At 48.1% G+C, this 20,095-nt stretch overlaps 1 protein-coding gene across 5 annotated transcripts in view; it reads left to right on the top strand.

Moving 5' to 3' along the window:
• PDE4C (phosphodiesterase 4C) overlaps positions 1–20,095 on the top strand; it is a 1,034,448-nt gene that overhangs the window by 974,164 nt on the left and 40,189 nt on the right. The gene's annotated exons all lie outside the window — the stretch shown is intronic.

Raw genomic sequence — 20,095 nt, 5'->3', positions numbered from 1 at the left:
GCGTCACTATTGATGAATAGACTTGTGAAAGAGCCCCATTCTTTGTACACATTAACATACCTACATAATGGATCACTTGTGCATTGTCCTTGTATCACTATTGGTGAATAGACTAGTGAAAGAGCCCCATTCTTAGTGCACATTAACATACCCACCTAATGGATCATTTGTGCATTGTCCTCGTATCACTATTTGTGAATAGACTAGTGAAAGAGCCCCATTCTTGGTGCACATTAACATACCCACATAATGGATCACTCGTGCATTGTCCTTGTGTCACTATTGGTGAATAGACCAGTGAAAGAACCCCATTCTTGGTGCACATTAACATACCTATGTAGCGGATCACTCATTCATTGTCCTCGTGTCACTATTGGTGAATAGACAAGTGAAATAGCCCCATTCTTGGTGCACATTAACATACCCACATAATGGATCACTTGTGCATTGTCCTTGCGTCATTATTGATGAATAGACTTGTGAAAGAGCCCCATTCTTTGTGCACATTAACATACTCACATAATGGATCACTTGTGCATTGTCCTTGTATCACTATTGGTGAATAGACTAGTGAAAGAGGACCATTCTTGGTGCATATTAACATACCCACATAATTGATCATTTGTGCATTGTCCTCGTATCACTATTGGTGAATAGACTAGTGAAAAAGCCCCATTCTTGGAGCACATTAACATACCCACATAATGGATCACTTGTGCATTGTCCTTGCATCACTATTGGTGAATAGACTAGTGAAAGAGCCCCATTCTTGGTGCACATTAACATACCCACATAATGGATCATTTGTGCATTGTCCTCGTATCACTATTGGTGAATAGACTTGTCAAAGAGCCCCATTCTTGGTGCACATTAACATACCCACATAATGGATCATTTGTGCATTGTCCTTGATTCACCATTGGTGAATAGACTAGTGAAAGAGCCCCATTCTTGGTGCATATTAACATACCCACATAATGGATCATTTGTGCATTGTCCTTGCGTCACTATTGGTTAATAGACTAGTGAAAGAGCCCCATTCTTGGTGCACATTAACATACCCACATAATGGATCACTTGTGCATTGTCCTCGTATCACTATTGGTGAATAGACTAGTGAAAGAGCCCCAATCTTGGTGCACATTACCATACCCACATAATGGATCACTTGTGCATTTTCCTTGCATCACTATTGGTGAATAGACTTGTGAAAGAGCCCTATTCTTGGTGCACATTAACAACCCACATAATGGATCATTTGTGCATTATCCTCGTGTCACTTTTGGTGAATAGACTAGTGAAAGAGCCCCATTCTTGGTGCACATTACCATACCCACATAATGGATCACTCGTGCATTGTCCTTGTGTCACTATTGGTGAATAGACTAGTGAAAGAGCCCCATTCTTGGTGCACATTACAATACCCACATAATGGATCACTCGTGCATTGTCCTTGCGTCACTATTGGTGAATAGACTTGTGAAAGAGCCCTATTCTTGGCGCACATTAACACAGCCCCATCATAGATCACCTTAGGCACAGCACACAATCCTTAAATCACTATTAGTGCAGGAAATTGTGAAATCGCCTTAGTCTCGGGATCATATTAACATAACCCACCACAGAGCACCCCGTGTCACCATGCTGGCATGAACAGTGGCACTGTGAACCCCCCTTTTCACACCTTAAAAGGGGGAGGTTTGTGTTGACTCTAATAATTATTTGTGAACCTGTTCTGTCTGCAGCTCTGCCGAAAAACCCCTTTCAAAAAATGAAAAAAGTTAAGGATAACAAAAATCGCGTACACGGATGTAAAGCCCTCACAGTAAAGGAGGCCCAGTAGGTGACACCATGAGAAAAAGAGTGGGAGAGAGCGAGACAGAGGGCTGGGAGGAAGAGTGAGAAGAAGGACATAGGAAAAGAAAGAAACTGGCAGGAAGGAAGGGTCAAAGGATGACAGGATGGATACAGCGGGGAGGGTAAAACAACATTAACAGGAGTGGGTGAAAGAACGAATGGCCGGAATGATGAAATGCTGGGTGAATGGGTGAAAGGAAGCCTGGGTCGATGGGTGAATTCGACACCCATAATGGACATTCTGGTTCCTCCCAACTACCACATTATCAGGCTCGACAGAACAGGCCAAATAGGTGGTGGAATCGCATGCATCTACAGGAACAACCTCTCTGTTCAGAAAGTCAATTCCACATCCCTACCATCCCCAACATCCTGGGAATACATCTGCCTCGACATTATTAGTGAGGGCAAACCGATATGCTCTCTTCACAGCATTTACCACCCACCCAGGGACAACCTCACCTTTTCCCAACAAATCATGGATATGATCTCAACCAATTCCGGACGGCAGCTCACCCAAATATACCTTGGTGACTTCAACCTCCACTGGAATGACCGCAACGACGCGGTGGTAAATAGTCTTAAAAATGTCCTCGATGCCCTTAACCTCACCCAAATATGCAACAGCCCGACCCACGAGAAAGGTTCTACCCTCGACCTGATCATCTCCAAAGAGGACTCTATCCAACTCGAATCCATCCAACCCTGTGACTGGTCAGATCATCATATTATCACATTCTTTATCAATGAAAAAGTCAAAGTCAACCCGGCTCAACTCTCCAAGCCCAAAGTCTGGAAAAGAGACTCGAAAAAGCTCAACCCAGGCTCTTTGCCCCCTAACAGTTGCAATCTCCTACTCCCACCTACAGGCGCCACGGACGTCCAAACTCTGACTGACCACTATCTCAACGCTATGACCTCTATAATTAATGAGGCTGCACCTATGCAGCTAAAAAGAGTCTCTACTAAAATCTCCAAACCATGGTACGACGGGAGTCTCAACGAGGATAGAAGAGACATGCGAATGGCAGAACGGACCTGGAGATCAGCTCCCTCCGCAATGCACCTAAAAGATCTGAAGAAAAAGAGAAACGCCTACTTCAGGAAAATAAAACGCTCAAAATCGGACTTCTTCAGCCTCCAACTCGACCAAGCAAAAAACCGCCCGAGAAAACTGTTTGTGCTTATCAAGTCACAATCCAAGGAGCAACCACAACCACTCAACACTGGGCGTGAGGCACCCTCCTGTAAAGACTTCGCTGCTTTCTTTATCCAAAAAACTGACAAAATAAAAAGCGATCTCCTCATTGACGCAAGCCTCTACTCCAAACCCCAATGCCTAGCACCCACTGAACCAAAAAACAATGCTACATGGTCAACCTTTGGCACATACTCGGAAGAAGAAATTGGCAAATTACTCAGCACCCTGAAACCATCCAATCACCTCACGGACCCCCTCCCTGCCTTCGCAGTAAAGGACTTTACCCCTTTGCTTCTCCCTCTCTGGACTAAAATCATCAACAGCTCTCTCCAACAAGGAAGCATACCTGACTCCCTCAAAGTTGGTCAGATCACACCTCTACTAAAGAAACCAACAGCCGACCCCTCTGATCTCAACAATTACCGTCCCATCACCAATATCCCCACTCTCGCCAAACTGCTGGAAAAATGCGCACAACTACAATTGACTAAACACATTGAGCAATTCGATCTCCTCAACCCTCACCAGTCAGGCTTCCGAGCAGGACACAGCACAGAAACTGCTATGACTCACATAATTGACGACGCACTTCAAATGCTAGACCAAAACGACACCTGCCTCCTCATCCTTCTTGATCTCTCCTCAGCATTCGACACCGTTAAACATGAGAATCTACTAGAACTACTAAACACAAGAATGGGCTTATCTGGAACTGTCCTCAAGTGGTTCACTTCCTTTCTTCACAACAGGTCGCAGAAATTCAAGAGCAACAACCGGATGTCCTCGCCAATACCTGTAATGCTAGGCGTCCCCCAAGGATCCTCTCTATCCCCAACTTTGTTCAACCTAGTCATGGAACCTCTCACCACCTTGCTACAAGCATCCAATGTGCACTTCCACATGTACGCCGATGACACCCAACTTTACCTCAAATTACAATCACCCAATGACATCCTGCTCCTGAACTCAACGATCAGATGCACCCAATCCTGGCTTGCCGACAATCACCTCAAACTCAATGCCCTGAAAACAGAGTTCCTTCTGATCTCACCTCCAGCGAAGATATCCACCACTCAACATTGGCTTAAACTCCTAACCGCACTCAATGTCCAACCCACCATCGTGGACTCAGCAAAATCTTTAGGCAGAACACTCGACACCAATCTCAACATGCAGCAACATATCAGCAAGGCAACAAAGGGAGCGAACTTCCAGATCAATACTCTGAGGAAACTTAAACCCTACCTCCCAGCCAAAGACTTCCAAACTGCAGTACAAGCACTAGTCATCCCACGAATTGAATACGGCAGCACCGCCCTCTGCGGACTCCCCCTAACTACAACCGCACCACTAAAAGCTTCTCTAAATGCTGCAGCGAGACTCATCACTGGGTCAAAAAAGTACTCCCACATTACCCCTGACTTGAAATCCCTGAACTGGCTGCCTTTTGAAGCCAGAATACATCTGAAAATCGCCTGCATGACACACAAGGCGGTACACCTGAACTCACCCGGCTACCTTGCTCAGAAATTGACAATCTCTGGGGGAATCAGAAACACGAGAGGCACAAACAATCTTCTGCTGAAACCTCGAAGATTCCGGAAGGAAAAAACATACAAGCGCTCCTTCTCGGGAATGGCGCCTAGGATCTGGAACTCACTCCCTCCCGAAACCAGGCTTATCTCCTCCACTACACTCTTTAAAAAAGAAGTAAAAGCTATCCTCATGGCTAAATACACTTGAACTACTATCTCGAACCCTATTAACACCCTGCACCGATCTGTACTACATGTTTGACCCCTTTACTTATTTGTTTGAGTTGTCTTATTACTCACATGATTGGCTTTGCAGTCACTTATTTGTACTATTTGTACTGTGTGATCTATTGATTTACTTGTCTGACTATGTTCCCTCATGTACCCTTCTATGTAAAGCGCTCTGATATCGGCGAAGATCTTGTTCGCGCTATATAAAACTTTTAAAATAAAATAAAATAAAATGAAGGGTCAAGTGATGGATGGATGAATGGCCGGAAGTGTGAGTGGAAGGACAGAAGGATGAACAGAAGAGTGTAATGATGAAAGGCGGACAGGCAGAATTAAATGAAGAGTGAATAGAATGGTAAAAGGATGGATGGAAGCACCCAAAGACAGATTGATGAATGGATTCATGAAAAGCTTAAAGGAAGGTTGGGCTGGTGAAAGCTAAGGAAGGTCGGGCTGGTGTCGGCTAAGGCAGGTCGGGCTGGTGTCGGCTAAGGAAGGACGGGCTGGTGTTGGCTACGGAAGGTTGGTCGGGCTGCGGTCAACTAAGGAAGGTCGGGCAGGTGTCGGCTAAGAAAGGTCGGGCTGGTGTCGGCTAAGGAAGGTCGGGCTGGTTTCGGCTAAGGAAGGTCGGGCTGGTTTCGGCTAAGGAAGGTCGGGCTGATATCGGCTAAGGAAGGTCAGGCTGGTGTCGGCTAAGGAAGGTCGAGCGGGTGTCGGCTAAGGAAGGTCGGGCTGGTGTCAGCTAAGGAAGGTCAGGCTGGTGTCGGCTAAGGAAGGTCAGGCTAGTGTCGGCTAAGGAAGGTCGGGCTGGTGTCAGCTAAGGAAGGTCGGGCTGGTGTCGGCTAAGGAAGGTCGAGCTGGTGTCGGCTAAGGAAGGTCGAGCTGGTGTCGGCTAAGAAAGGTCTGGCTGGTGTCGGCTAAGGAAGGTCGGGCTGGTGTCAGCTAAGGAAGTTCGAGCTGGTGTCGGCTAAAGAAGGTCAAGCTGGTGTCGGCTAAGGAAGGTCGAGCTGGTGTCGGCTAAGGAAGGTCGAGCTGGTGTCGGCTAAGGAAGGTCAGGCTGGTGTCGGCTAAGGAAGGTCGAGCTGGTGTCGGCTAAGGAAGGTCGAGCTGGTGTCGGCTAAGGAAGGTCGGGCTGGTGTCGGCTACGGAAGGTCGAGCTGGTGTCGGCTAAGGAAGGTCGAGCTGGTGTCGGCTAAGGAAGGTCGAACTGGTGTCAGCTAAGGAGGTCAGTAGCGCCTGGAGTCGGGCCGACTCCTTTGGATAACTTGAGTCAAGTTTGACGCAGGCTGGGCTGGCCATTCTTTTTCTCTGACGTGTTTCCTGTGGGGTGCAGGTTAGAGGGGTCTGTTTTCATCACAGTGAGGTTACCAGGACCCAGCCACGACCCCATGACCCTATTCTAGTTCCAGCCTCCTTCAGTGTGGGGCTGGCTGGAACAATTTTGCTTGGACAGATTTTTTGGTGTTTACTCCGACCCTGGAAATGTGAGCCTCTCCATCGCAAGTCCCCCAACCTTCCTGTATCCCTGAGGTCAACCCGAAAGCCACTGATGTACCCCGCCATTCATCCTTTCAGGGTCCCCTCACAATGCCGAGTGGCCCTTTAAAATCTCTCCAATACATGTCTTGGCTGGTTCTAATGTATTGGTCCAATTGAATATCTCATGGTCCAAACCCCACAGACTTCGTGACTGGACCAGTGCAGGGCTAAGGACCTTCTGACGGGTATTTGTGACAGCACTCATGTGGAGAGCAGGAAAGCCTCTCTGAGGTTCTGGGTGATCCCCGGAGTTCAGAGACACCCCATGGCGGTCAAGGAGACCCCCTGGAGGGTAGGAACCCCCCCCCCCTGGAGGGTAGGATACCCCTCTAGAGATTGTGTACACCCTCTGGTGTCTAAATAGCTCCTTGATCAGGGAGAAACCCCAACCCGCACCCCTGGAGTTCAGAGAGGTTTCTGGAGTTCTGGAAGACCCCCCGAGGCTCAAGAAGACTCTTCAGAGTTCAGGGAAACTCTCCAGAGTGCAGGGAGAACCTCTAAGGTTGAAGCAGTCTCTCCGGAGTGCAGGGAGACTCTCTAAGGTTGAAGCAGTCTCTCCAGAGTGCAGGGAGACCCTCTAAGGTTGAAGCAGTCTCTCCAGAGTGCAGGGAGACCCTCTAAGGTTGAAGCAGTCTCTGCGGAGTGCAGGGAGACCCTCTAAGGTTGAAGCGGTCTCTCCAGAGTGCAGGGAGACCCTCTAAGGTTGCAGCAGTCTCTCCGGATTGCAGGGAGACCCTCTAAGGTTGAAGCAGTCTCTCCGGAGTGCAGGGAGGCCCTCTAAGTTTGAAACAGTCTCCCCGGAGTGCAGGGAGGCCCTCTAAGTTTGAAACAGTCTCTATGGAGTGCAAGAAGACCCTCTAAGGTTGCAGCAGTCTCTCTGGAGTGCAAGGAGACCCTCTAAGGTTGAATCAGTCTCTCCGGGGTGCAGGGAGACCCTCTAAGGTTGAATCAGTCTCTCCGGAGTGCAGGGAGACCCTCTAAGGTTGCAGCAGTCTCTCCAGAGTGCAGGGAGACCCTCTAAGGTTGCAGCAGTCTCTCCGGAGTGCAGGGAGGCCCTCTAAGGTTGCAGCAGTCTCTCCGGAGTGCAGGGAGACCCTCTAAGGTGGCAGCAGTCTCTCCGGAGTGCAGGGAGACCCTCTAAGGTTGCAGGAGTCTCCCCGGAGTGCAGGGAGGCCCTCTAAGTTTGAAACAGTCTCCCCGGAGTGCAGGGAGGCCCTCTAAGTTTGAAACAGTCTCTCTGGAGTGCAAGAAGACCCTCTAAGGTTGCAGCAGTCTCTCTGGAGTGCAAGGAGACCCTCTAAGATTGCAGCAGTCTCTCTGGAGTGCACGGAGACCCTCCAAGGTTGAAGCAGTCTCTCCGGGGTGCAGGGAGACCCTCTAAGGTTGAATCAGTCTCTCCGGGGTGCAGGGAGACCCTCTAAGGTTGCAGCAGTCTCTCCGGGGTGCAGGGAGACCCTCTAAGGTTGAATCAGTCTCTCCGGGGTGCAGGGAGACCCTCTAAGGTTGCAGCAGTCTCTCCGGGGTGCAGGGAGACCCTCTAAGGTTGAATCAGTCTCTCCGGGGTGCAGGGAGACCCTCTAAGGTTGCAGCAGTCTCTCCGGAGTGCAGGGAGACCCTCTAATGTTGAATCAGTCTCTCCAGAGTGCAGGGAGACCCTCTAAGGTTAAAGCGGTCTCTCCAGAGTGCAGAGAGACCCTCTAAGGTTGCAGCAGTCTCTCCGGGGTGCAGGGAGACTCTCTAAGGTTGCAGCAGTCTCTCCGGAGTGCAGGGAGGCCCTCTAAGGTTGCAGCAGTCTCTCCTGAGTGCAGGGAGGCCCTCTAAGGTTGCAGCAGTCTCTCCTGAGTGCAGGGAGGCCCTCTAAGGTTGCAACAGTCTCTCTGGAGTGCAGGGAGACCCTCTAAGGTTGAATCAGTCTCTCCAGAGTGCAGGGAGACCCTCTAAGGTTAAAGCGGTCTCTCCAGAGTGCAGAGAGACCCTCTAAGGTTGCAGCAGTCTCTCCGGGGTGCAGGGAGACTCTCTAAGGTTGCAGCAGTCTCTCCGGAGTGCAGGGAGGCCCTCTAAGGTTGCAGCAGTCTCTCCTGAGTGCAGGGAGGCCCTCTAAGGTTGCAGCAGTCTCTCCTGAGTGCAGGGAGGCCCTCTAAGGTTGCAACAGTCTCTCTGGAGTGCAGGGAGACCCTCAAAGGTTGCAGCAGTCTCTCCTGAGTGCAGGGAGGCCCTCTAAGGTTGCAGCAGTCTCTCCGGGGTGCAGGGAGACCCTCTAAGGTTGCAGCAGTCTCTCCGGAGTGCAGGGAGGCCCTCTAAGGTTGCAACAGTCTCTCTGGAGTGCAGGGAGACCCTCTAAGGTTGAAGCAGTCTCTCCGGGGTGCAGGGAGACCCTCTAAGGTTGAAGCAGTCTCTCCGGGGTGCAGGGAGACCCTCTAAGGTGGCAGCAGTCTGTCCAGAGTGCAGGGAGACCCTCTAAGGTTGAATCAGTCTCTCCGGAGTGCAGGGAGACCCTCTAAGGTTGAAGCAGTCTCTCCAGAGTGCAGGGAGACCCTCTAAGGTTGCAGAAGTCTCTCCGGAGTGCAGGGAGACCCTCTAAGGTTGAAGCAGTCTCTCCAGAGTGCAGGGAGACCCTCTAAGGTTGAATCAGTCTCTCCGGGGTGCAGGGAGACCCTCTAAGGTTGAAGCAGTCTCTCTGGAGTGCAGGGAACCCACTAAGGTTGAATCAGTCTCTCCGGAGTGCAGGGAGACCCTCTAAGGTTGAAGCGGTCTCTCCAGAGTGCAGGGAGACCCTCTAAGGTTGAAGCAGTCTCCCCGGAGTGCAGGGAGACCCTCTAAGGTTGAAGCAGTCTGTCCAGAGTGCAAGGAGACCCTCTAAGGTTGAATCAGTCTCTCCGGAGTGCAGGGAGACCCTCTAAGGTTGAAGCAGTCTCTCCGGAGTGCAGGGAGGCCCTCTAAGTTTGAAACAGTCTCCCCGGAGTGCAGGGAGGCCCTCTAAGTTTAAAGCAGTCTCTCCAGAGTGCAGGGAGACCCTCTAAGGTTGCAGCAGTCTCACCGGAGTGCAGGGAGACCCTCTAAGGTTGCAGCAGTCTCTGCGGAGTGCAGGGAGACCCTCTAAGGTTGAAGCAGTCTCTCCAGAGTGCAGGAAGACCCTCTAAGGTTGAAGCAGTCTCTCCAGAGTGCAGGGAGACCCTCTAAGGTTGAATCAGTCTCTCCGGAATGCAGGGAGACCCTCTAAGGTTGAATCAGTCTCTCCGGGGTGCAGGGAGGCCCTCTAAGGTTGCAGCAGTCTCTCTGGAGTGCATGGAGACCCTCCAAGGTTGAAGCAGTCTCTCTGGAGTGCAGGGAGACCCTCTAAGGTTGAATCAGTCTCTCCGGGGTGCAGGGAGACCCTCTAAGGTTGAAGCAGTCTCTCCACAGTGCAGGGAGACCCTCTAAGGTTGCAGCAGTCTCCAGAGTGCAGGGAGACCCTCTAAGGTTGAATCAGTCTCTCCAGAGGGCAGAGAGACCCTCTAAGGTTGAAGCAGTCTCCCTGGAGTGCAGGGAGACCCTCTAAGGTTGCAGCAGTCTCTCTGGAGTGCAAGGAGACCCTCTGAGGTTGCAGCAGTCTCTCCAGAGTTCAGGGAGACCCTCTAAAGTTGCAGCAGTCTCTCTGGAGTGCAAGGAGACCCTCTAAGGTTGCAGCAGTCTCTCCGGATTGCAGGGAGACCCTCTAAGGTTGAATCAGTCTCTCCAGAGTTCAGGGAGACCCTCTAAAGTTGCAGCAGTCTCTCCAGAGTGCAGGGAGACCCTCTAAGGTTGAAGCAGTCTCTCCAGAGTTCAGGGAGACCCTCTAAGGTTGAAGCAGTCTCTCCAGAGTTCAGGGAGACCCTCTAAAGTTGCAGCAGTCTCTCCAGAGTGCAGGGAGACCCTCTAAGGTTGCAGCAGTCTCTCCAGAGTGCAGGGAGACCCTCTAAGGTTGCAGCAGTCTCTCCAGAGTGCAGGGAGACCCTCTAAGGTTAAAGCAGTCTCTCCGGGTTTCAGGGAGACCCTCGGGAGCGCGCCTCTGGGTGGATGCAGTCTGCGGGGATTGCCCGTCCCTGCGCGCTCCCGCCCGGGCCGGGGATGCCGCGCAGCTGCAGGCGCGCTCCCGAGGATGCTGGGATCTTCTGGAAGGGAGATGCTGCCGGCGCGGAAGGGGTTACGAGGATGCTCTATCTCTAGGGCTCCTCTCTGCGGAGCAGCCAATCAGCGGCTCCGGAGCCGTCTTGCCTTCTGTTGCCGCGCGTGCCCGCTCGTGCGGCCCTGGCACCGGGGGCGCGCGGCGGTGGATGGGGGGACACCTGCCGTGCCAGGGAGCGAGAGCCCGGGCCCCTGAGATCGCGAGCACTGCATCCTTTGGTACCCACCGCATCCCCCTGCTCTTTCATTGGATGAGCGCGCAGCATCCCTGGAGGCGGCGGACCTCATCCGCAGAGCCTGCATTCAAAGATTCATCCACCGCGGGTGCTCCGCAGCCTCTTCTCGCGCGAGAGCATGTTTAGGTTCCTTCTTTTGAGCATGCCCCCCAGGAATTCTTATGTCTTTGTTTATGCGATTTTATATAGCGCCTACCTTACCCGATGGTTCTTCTGTCGGTGCTGCGGCCTGACGCCACCTAGAGGGGGCATCTTGCATCTTTCCAGCCCGTGCCCCCGATGCCCACACGCCCACCCCAGGTGCCGTCGCCCCCTGCTCCTGCCAGAGAGGGGCCGAGACTGGCCGGCCCGGTCCCCGAGCCCGGGTCCACTCAGCGCGGAGATGCCCGAAGAGGCCCCCCTGCTCCCCGCCTCCTGGGGCTGCAAAAAGGTGAGTGAGCCCCTTTGGTAGCTCGGTGGGTTGAGCGGCTGCTGCACAACAGCAAGAGCCCCCTGCAGGCGCAGGAGTGCTGAGGTGGCTGGTTCTTCCCCTTGAGGTCAATAAAACGAGCGCCAGCGACAGGGCTGTGGAGGAAAAAACATACATTGGGGAGCCTTGTATTGGGGGTCAAGTGGGGCAGCAGAAAGGGGCGGAGTTATGACGGGTCTAATCATAAGGAGAGAAATCTGACAGTCATCTAATGCATTTTAATTTTAAAAAAAACTCTTCCCAGAAGTAATTGCCAATGAGGACAACTGTGACCGTAAATCTGTTCTGGCCAAATTTGTCTCAAACAGACGGAATTTCAAGATGCTTTACAGGGTAAAGGCGCCTGCTGCAGAGACCTGTGCGTTTCCAGCAAGTTCTGTGGTTTAAAGACTTCCTGGTAAAGTAACTCTGGTGTCAATGCACGTGCTGCAGAGACCTGTCAGAAGTCCACTCACAGGCTTGCCTCATAATGAAATAGCACAGCGGGTTAGTGTGCCTGCTGCAGAGCACAACCTGTACACGCAGTTCAATGATTTGTATTTGATGCAGCTATCTCAGTGGGTTCCTGCTGCTGTCGCAGAGTCCCTTGCACTACCTCGAGGGCACGAGTTAAGTCCTTGTAGTACGCAACAGTGAGTTGTGAACCAGCACCAACAGCGGCGTGCACGCTGCAGGGCACACGTGTCATCCTTGTGTGTTTTTATTACTCTATCTTTTGTTAATCTAAGTTTGCTAAAAAAGAGTTCACTGGGTAGTTACCAAGACTTGTTAGAGACAGCCCCAACTACAGCGTTCTGTAGACCCCAAATATGTTACCCCCCACCAGGATGGGTGACGTGTGACCCCTGCACTCGAACCCTCATTTCCTGTCTATTGACCTTTGCACTTGTATGATTCGTTGTCTCTGCATAATGTGTGCGTGATGTAAAGCTCTTTGACAACCTACATTGTGATGAGTAGCGCTTGAAAATACATTGCATAATGATTCATACATCATTTAGTGTTATCTCCATGGTTATTAATGTAATTACTCACATAGGCAGATATGACTGACATGCAAGGTTGGAAAAGGCCGAAAACTCTTTCCAACTCGTAGTTTGTCTCTTCAACAGTTCTCAAGTGACACCCAGCTATGTCATTGCTACCCCCACAGCTTGGGCATCAAGGTGTGAAGCCCCAACCAACTCCCGCTAGGATAAGACTTGAATAGAAAGGTTTCTGATGGCCATGTAAGTGAGGCATTTGTTTTGGAACAGCTGGGGGCGTCCCGCTGTAGGTTGCTCTTGACAAATCCAGCGTCCGGACGATCACCCTCATATCCTGCACTGCTGTTGAGTTGTGTAATAAAAACAACTGGGAGTTCTAGCGCCAAGAAGGCGTTTCAGATTGTTATGGCTGCTGTATAAGGGGCCGTTCTTATTGTGAATGAGAAATAAGGTTGTCATGACAACGCGGGATGCCGTTGTTTTCAGGAACTGGGCGCCCGCCCTCAACAGGGAGCTCCACGTCATCACCTCCCCCACCTCCTGTGTTTGAATCTGCTATGCAGGCCTGTTTGTTTATTTTTCTTTGCATCCAGGTACCTGTAGTTTCACTTTCTCCAGAGTAAGAAGCCGGCCAGGTGGGGCTCCCTAGGCCTGGGGGCACTGCACATCTCTGGAACATGCTGCCACTATGCCCATAGGTTAAACGCGTCGACACCCTGAAAAAAATACCTTGCCAATTGTTGATGTGATTGGCAGAAAGCCAGTAGGGGATACTGGCTGTTGCCCCTACTAACATTATGCAATATTTCTACTGACTAGTTTATTGGCTCAGAGGGTTTATGCTAGGGCGTGTTTTTTTTATTATTTACAACTGGGGTACCCTGCAGACATGCCAGGAAATACATACTTGGCTCATAGCGCCTAACGTCATAGAAGGGAGGGATTTATTTATTTATTTACTTATAACGTTTTATATAGCGCGAACAAGATCCCGAGGGATCTCAGAGTGCTTTACAATATGCATGGGAGGAGGGACAAAAATGCAATGTCCACGACATGAAAGCTTTCTTGTATAGGTATTGAGTATGGATGCAAGAGACGCAATTAGCTTTACTTTATTAGATTGTGTGATCTTCGGCAAACACTTCTAAAGTTGCTGTTCATTTCACTTTGAGCAGCATGGAAGAATTGATATTTTTGTCAACACGTTGCGTGCTGGTACTTCTAGTTTTAGGGTGGGTCTTGACAGCGGAGTTATCATTTGGATCTACTACTCGCACTCTACAAAGAGTAGGTTTTGGTACACCCCCTTTAACCATTGGCTTTCATCGACCAGCCTCTTCAGCCATTGGCTTCAGACTTGTCAATCACGTCTTTGCCTAGCCCAGTGGAGTATAACCATTGGCTTTCGTCGACCAGCCTCATCAGCCATTGGCTACAGACTTGTCAATCACGTCTTTGCTCAGCCCAGTGGAGTATCTATGTCTCGTTAAATGCTATTGGCTGTGTGCTCCAGCCTTTGCTGAAGTGTTTGCATTGGCCTGCATGAGGAACTTTTGTACAGGATTGTATGAAAGGCCAGGGAGACTTCAATACAGTCCACCTTTTGTTCCTTTTATGAAATTATGCTGTTAGCACATTAAACCTAGACTTATTGTCTTTTATTAAAAATTGTACCTGCCTCTCAGTCTATTTATCTGTGATTATAAACGTCGTTAATTATGTACACGGTGTACATTTCTCTATTTTTATCCCATTTAAGAGTTGTTATTTACTACTCATTGTTAAAAGTAAAGCGCCCTAACGCCCTTTCGACATCTTTGTTCATACTTATTTAAAACCAGGAAAATAAAAAAAATAAAAAAATGGGAGGAGTAAAACGAAAGATGTAAGAATGGAAAGTACTGTTTGCTAAAATGCCAGGAATGGAAAGTGACACACACCTCACAGGGGCACTTACAAGTTTGAAAAAGTGGGCATTTATTTTAAAATTATTTTATTCAAGAAAGTTGAAAAACTGAGTAGATGAGGAATATTGTAAGCTGGGTGAGCCAGCTTAATGGATGTGTTATAGGATCCTGAGTAGCAGGGCGTAGGGCATATCCCTCAAGGCCCCCCTCTCCGTAAGGTGTTTGTATGTCTGTGAGGCAGCCACCCTAGGTGGAATTTACAGGGCCGCCTCCAGATTTTGCGGTCCCTATTGGTCTTGTCAAGCAGGTTGTAGTAACAGGCTTTCCACGTCAAGGGGACAGGTTTGAGATTGGTCCAGTGGGCCGCGAGTCGCACTTGGGTCGGCCATTACAGACGTCTCAAGGTGCCCGTGTCCAGTCTGATACAAGGCAGTGACCCCAGAAGTGCCCTTCCCTAGTAGGAAAAGGTGGTGTAATTTACTTACTCAACTAGGAACTCATTCGGGACTCAAATTCGTGACCTAGCAAGTACCCTACTCTACTAGGAACTGGTGGTGTAATTTACTCACTCTCCTAGGAACTTATTCAGGAATGAACCCAGTGACTCCTAAAAAACTTTACTGTACTAGGAGCAGGAGGAGTAATTTACTAGCAACTCACTCAGGAATTAACCCAATGACCCAGGAAATGCTCTTCTCTAATAGGAACGGGCGGCGTAATTTTACGTGCTACTCTTGGAATTATTTCAGGAATCAACCCAGTGACCGTTAAGTACCCTACTCTACTGAGAATGGGTGGTGTAATTTAATTGACTAGCAACTCACTCAGGAATTTACCCAGTGTCCCAAGAGTTACCCTACTCTACAAGGTACTGGGGGTGTAATTTACGTACTCTACTAGAAACGCTAGTCCAGAATCAACCTGTTGGCCCAGGAAGCACCCTAGTCTGGCAAGAACGGGTGGCGTAAGTTCCTTGCTATAATTGGAACTCTTTCCAGAATCGACTCAGTGGCCCATGAAGTACCCTACTCTACTGGAAACTGGTGGTGTAATTTAATTTACTAGCAACTCACTCGGTAATTAAGCCAGTGTCCCATGAAGTACCCACTCTACAATGTACTGGGGGTGTAATTTACATATTCAACTAGAAACATTAGTTCAGAATCAACCATTGGCCCAGTCAGGGAGGTTTGAATAACACCTTACTTTGGGGGAATTCAAAATCCATTTTTGGCTAAAGTTATAAACATTTTGCTGCAGTTCACAAAATTTCGGAGAGACTCCAAATGTGAACCTGTGGTTACAGGGAGGAGGTGTGGTGCAGCGGCCAGGGCGGCTGACTAAGGAAAACGGGGGCTCAGGGTTCGATCCCCGGCACTAGCAGCAGGTCAGCCCAGCACCATGTGACTCTGGGCAATAGCTCGCTTAATCTTCCCCCACAGCCCCACGGCCCCCAGCGCCTTGACGCTTTCGAGTAATTGTTTGCGTTTTCAAAATACTGGATTTACATTTACATTTACTTAAAAGTTTGGGCAAGACCGGCCATATAAATGATGTCACTCTTTTAATGGTAATTTTGAGTGATTTTGTTAACTCTTTTCTGTTGGCCACCTTAAAGCACATATTTCTCAAAGCTTTTGCGTGAAATGTCACCAAACTTACCACACGCGTACAATCTACTTATCCTACTTCAAAAGGGTAAAACCCTCCGCATCTTTTTGAAGTAAAAGCATGGTGAATGTTTTCAAGAATACAATATTTAGTACTATGAAGTATTATCTGCAGGAACATATATCAGTCGAAGATTTGAACGACTGGATCACATTAAAAGAGAATGTAACCAATAAAACTACAACTGAGTGGAGAATTTAAGGTAGTTTCGTTTGAGTTGGTCTACATCATTTTTTTTACATTGACACATGGCCTAATTTATTGTAGTATAAAATAGGTGTAGAACCAAATCTACTCCAGTAAATGGATGGAGGACTCAACCTATTGTAGTCTGAATGGGATTATGACTTTATCTATTGCACTATGAATGGGCCTATGCATGAACTCATTTTGTATAATGTGGGTATGTAGCCTAATTTACTGTACTACGAATAGGTGCAGGATACAACTAACTGTAGTATGAATGGGTGTATAACAATCTATTGTACTATGAAAGAGACGAAAACAATCTCCTGTTGTATGAAGGAGTCTACGGATTAATCAGCTATGTTATGAATGGGCGAAAGACTTAACCTATTGTAGTGTGAATGGGTGTATGAGAATCTGTTGTACTCTGATTGGGCAGAAGAGTTAGCTTCCTGTATTATGAATGGGTGTATGGGCTAATCTATTGATTTTTGTATAGGAGGGGAGACTTAATCTATAGTAGTGTGAATGGGAGTGTGACAACCTATTGTACTGTGAATGGGCAGAGGGCTTGCCAATTGTGGCATGAATGGTTGTAGGTCAATCTATTGATTTTTGAAAGGGCAGGACACAATCTCCTGTTCTATGAATGGGTGTATGGATTAATCAGCTAAATTATGAATGGGCGAAAGACTTGAACTATTGTATCGTGAATGGGTGTCTGAGAATCTATTGTACTACAAATGGGCAGATGAGTTAACCTATTTCAGCAGGAGTTTGCCTTAATCCGCTCTTTTTAGGTCTCGTGACCTATCAATGCGCGCAAGCGCATTGAGCGTAGCGAGAATTCATGTCCTCAAAACGCTCGTGAAACCAAGGGTTTCGTTCGTGCGGTTTTCTCTAAGTTCACGTGAATCACGTGACCAAACAAGCACGCGCATTCACGGCCGCACAGCACATCAAAGGGCTTCGCCCAGCGTGCGCTCTGCGGCTTCTCCTCCCCTAACACGCTTCTCCTCCCCTAATTAATCATGGCCGGCCGGCCGGCCGGCCGTACTTTCAGTTTCCCTTCCCCCGCACTTCATCTTGTTGGTATTTTCTTGAAACAGGACACTTTCACTTCTCTGAACCGTGCGCAATGTAACTCCAGACTCGCACATTATAAACGCACCGTTTCAAGTTATAAATATACAGATACAGCCGTGCTGCGTCACTCGTTCTGGTACCGTCCCGCTAAAGTGCAGCAACCCCGCCGGGAAGATCCAAAACAGACCCACTAAAAATCCGAGATGCATTGGCACTGCTCACTTATGGACTGATGGTTTCAAACTCACTCTTTCTGTCCCGTTTGCCTGGTCTACTCTCCCACAGGACGACCAAACCACACACAGGTCTCGACACAACATATGCGGTTAACACTGCTCCTGCTTGGTGAATAGTTGCTGTTGCTAGGATGCAAACTTCACTTTAATCCATTTCAGACCTTCAAACACCCAACAATTAAACAGAGCTTACCAGGTGCACCCACCAGCTCCATGTGTGCCAGACCAGATAACCCAATCCTAGTTTAACCAGAATTTGCCTTAATTGTGAAACAAAATGGAAGACAGAATCCGGCTAACTTCAGGCGCACGCCACCACACATAGCCACAAAGTTAGCAAAACACTGTCAATCCAACAACACTTCCACACTACAGCAACGCGCCTCTTAGATCAATCAGAGTATTAGCCTAAACAGACATCTTCCTACGAATGCTCCATCATAGCTAAATAACTCTCTAATGATGCTGCCCGGAAAACATTCTGCACAGGCCGGGGGAAGGGCAACTACAAAGATCTTTGCCTGAATCCAACTCATTTAACTTTTATATTAATTGACACAATACAAGCAGCCATACATAACCAAACAATACACAAACATATGATAACGGCACCCAAAAGAAAAAAACAGCTCTGGTGCTATGATAATGGTAGAAACTGCAATAAATGGCAAGAAAAACAGGTCACTAATGCTGGAGTACTGACAGTCCCATGTGCAGTAGATCAGTTCACAAAGGCACTTGCAGGCCAGCATGCTTAATCATTCATGCACACGTAGAACAACAGAACTACCATCAGCATACAAGCACATGCAAACCAACACTCGTGTAGGTAATCACTGCACACCAGATCATTGTACCTACAGACAGGGCTTTAAGTGAGCTGGGTCTTGTTCTTGTGGAGCACGCACACACACACACACACTGAGACGCACACACGCCTCCTACTTCTGCGCTGGAGCCATTGGCTGTCCCCCCACCATGTGCTAGTCTAGACACACTGGCGGCTCCGCGCTGCTCTGATTGTTGAGCAAACAGCCTCTCAAGTTTCTTAACTCTTAAAGGAAAACCCATCCCTTCCACCCTCACCTCGGAATACCCCTCCCCCTCTGGTAAAGAGCGCCTGGGAGGAAAAGGAGAGAGGTCCTGCCCTCCCCTGGCTACCCAGCGCCTCACCCCTTCACAGGTTCTTTTAGCTGCGTTTTTTTATTATTAAATGAAGAATACCGCAATTAACTGGAATTCTGCCTTTTCTGACTTCCCAATCCGCCTACTGTTATGCTTTATTTTGGGTGTAACTGTATTTGTTTTAGTTATTTGCCTACTCTTCTCAATGCCAACGAAGTAATTTTATCGGGTTGCATTGAAGCAGTTCACAACTCCGTTCAGTCGATCGAGGTTCATTCACCTCGAGCTGAGCAAGAAAATCAACAAAGCTAAGCCTATTTACCGGCTCTTCTTTACATCACACTGACTTCCAAGAAGTCGTCTCTAGGCGCTCTGCAACAGGCGTGCGAGATCTCCAACGGGTAGTAATGTCTTTAAGGCTTTTGATGAGGATTGACATACGTCAAGCTCTCTGATGCACGGATAAAACAACAACAGGCTACGATAATTTACATAGCGCTTGGTGCCTCAAATTTGGCTTCGTAGCGCTATAAAATGACAGAACTGCAACTCTAGGGCCCATTGTACAGTTGTCGGATGAACGATCCAGCAGTCCAAGTATCCAGGGGCTCGCGGGGGTGTCACTGAAGTGAAAGCACCGCAATCTATCATAGTGTGTGCTCGCTTTCCCTGGTCACTAAATTAGACACACAAGTACATACATACATGCTCTTCGGATCACTTCGCATTAGCAATTAGTTCGGATTATACTTCATATGGAACAGTAATAAAGTATATAGTTTACATATATATTTAAAAAAGTTTTATCTAGGAAATACTGAGGTACTTAAAAAAAAAAGAAAAAAAGAAAATGTTTAAAAAAATACGTTACACACTATATTTCAGAAATTTAGTGTACTAAAGTGTATTTTTTTTAATTTTTTACATATTTAATTCTTTAAACAAAATGTAAGGAGTACCACGGAAATACATAGAAAATACAGCGCTACTTAAAAACACTTTTAAACAAAGGTTCATTTGTTTAAAGCATGGTACTTTCTAGGTACTAGCGCAGTACTCTGTAAGCTTAAACAAGCACTGGCGTTGCCAATAAGTATCGCAGTAGGAAAGTTGGAGCTATTACAATTGCAAATAACAATGGCTTTTTTTTTTGTTTTCATTTTAAAAACATAAAGGGCTTTGTCATTTACAAAACCAATAGCTCCAACTTTCCTACTGCGAGACCTATTGGCAACGCCAGTGCTTGTTATAAATAGGTAGACAGCTTAAACTATCAACTGTACTGAGATAGGGCGGAAGACTTTTTTCTACTAAGAGTAGGAACATTAGTTACACTACCACAGAAGACGTGGATGAAGAACCATTACCTTCAAGAGAATCTAAAGTGTATTTTATACATTTCAATTTATACAATTAGGCCATAGCAACTATGTTTAATGTGTAAACCAACATGCATCAGAGGGGTGTCTGTATAATTGCTACAGGGGAGTAAGTTAACACCTAAAGAAAGAGTTTTTGACAATGCTAATATTACATTTTGGGAATTGAATGTGACGTTGATTAGTCAGTCATGGAGTGAGAAGACAGTGGAAAACAACAAGCAGAGGGTGAGAATTAAAAGAATTAGCAGTGTTAAAAAGATATAAGAAAAACAAGGGCAGGGAAGATTTGAACACAAGGAACA

This window comes from Lissotriton vulgaris, chromosome 12 (assembly GCF_964263255.1).
Source record: "Lissotriton vulgaris chromosome 12, aLisVul1.2, whole genome shotgun sequence".
NCBI lineage: Eukaryota > Metazoa > Chordata > Amphibia > Caudata > Salamandridae > Lissotriton > Lissotriton vulgaris.
This window is presented reverse-complemented; position numbering and strand designations above follow the sequence as displayed.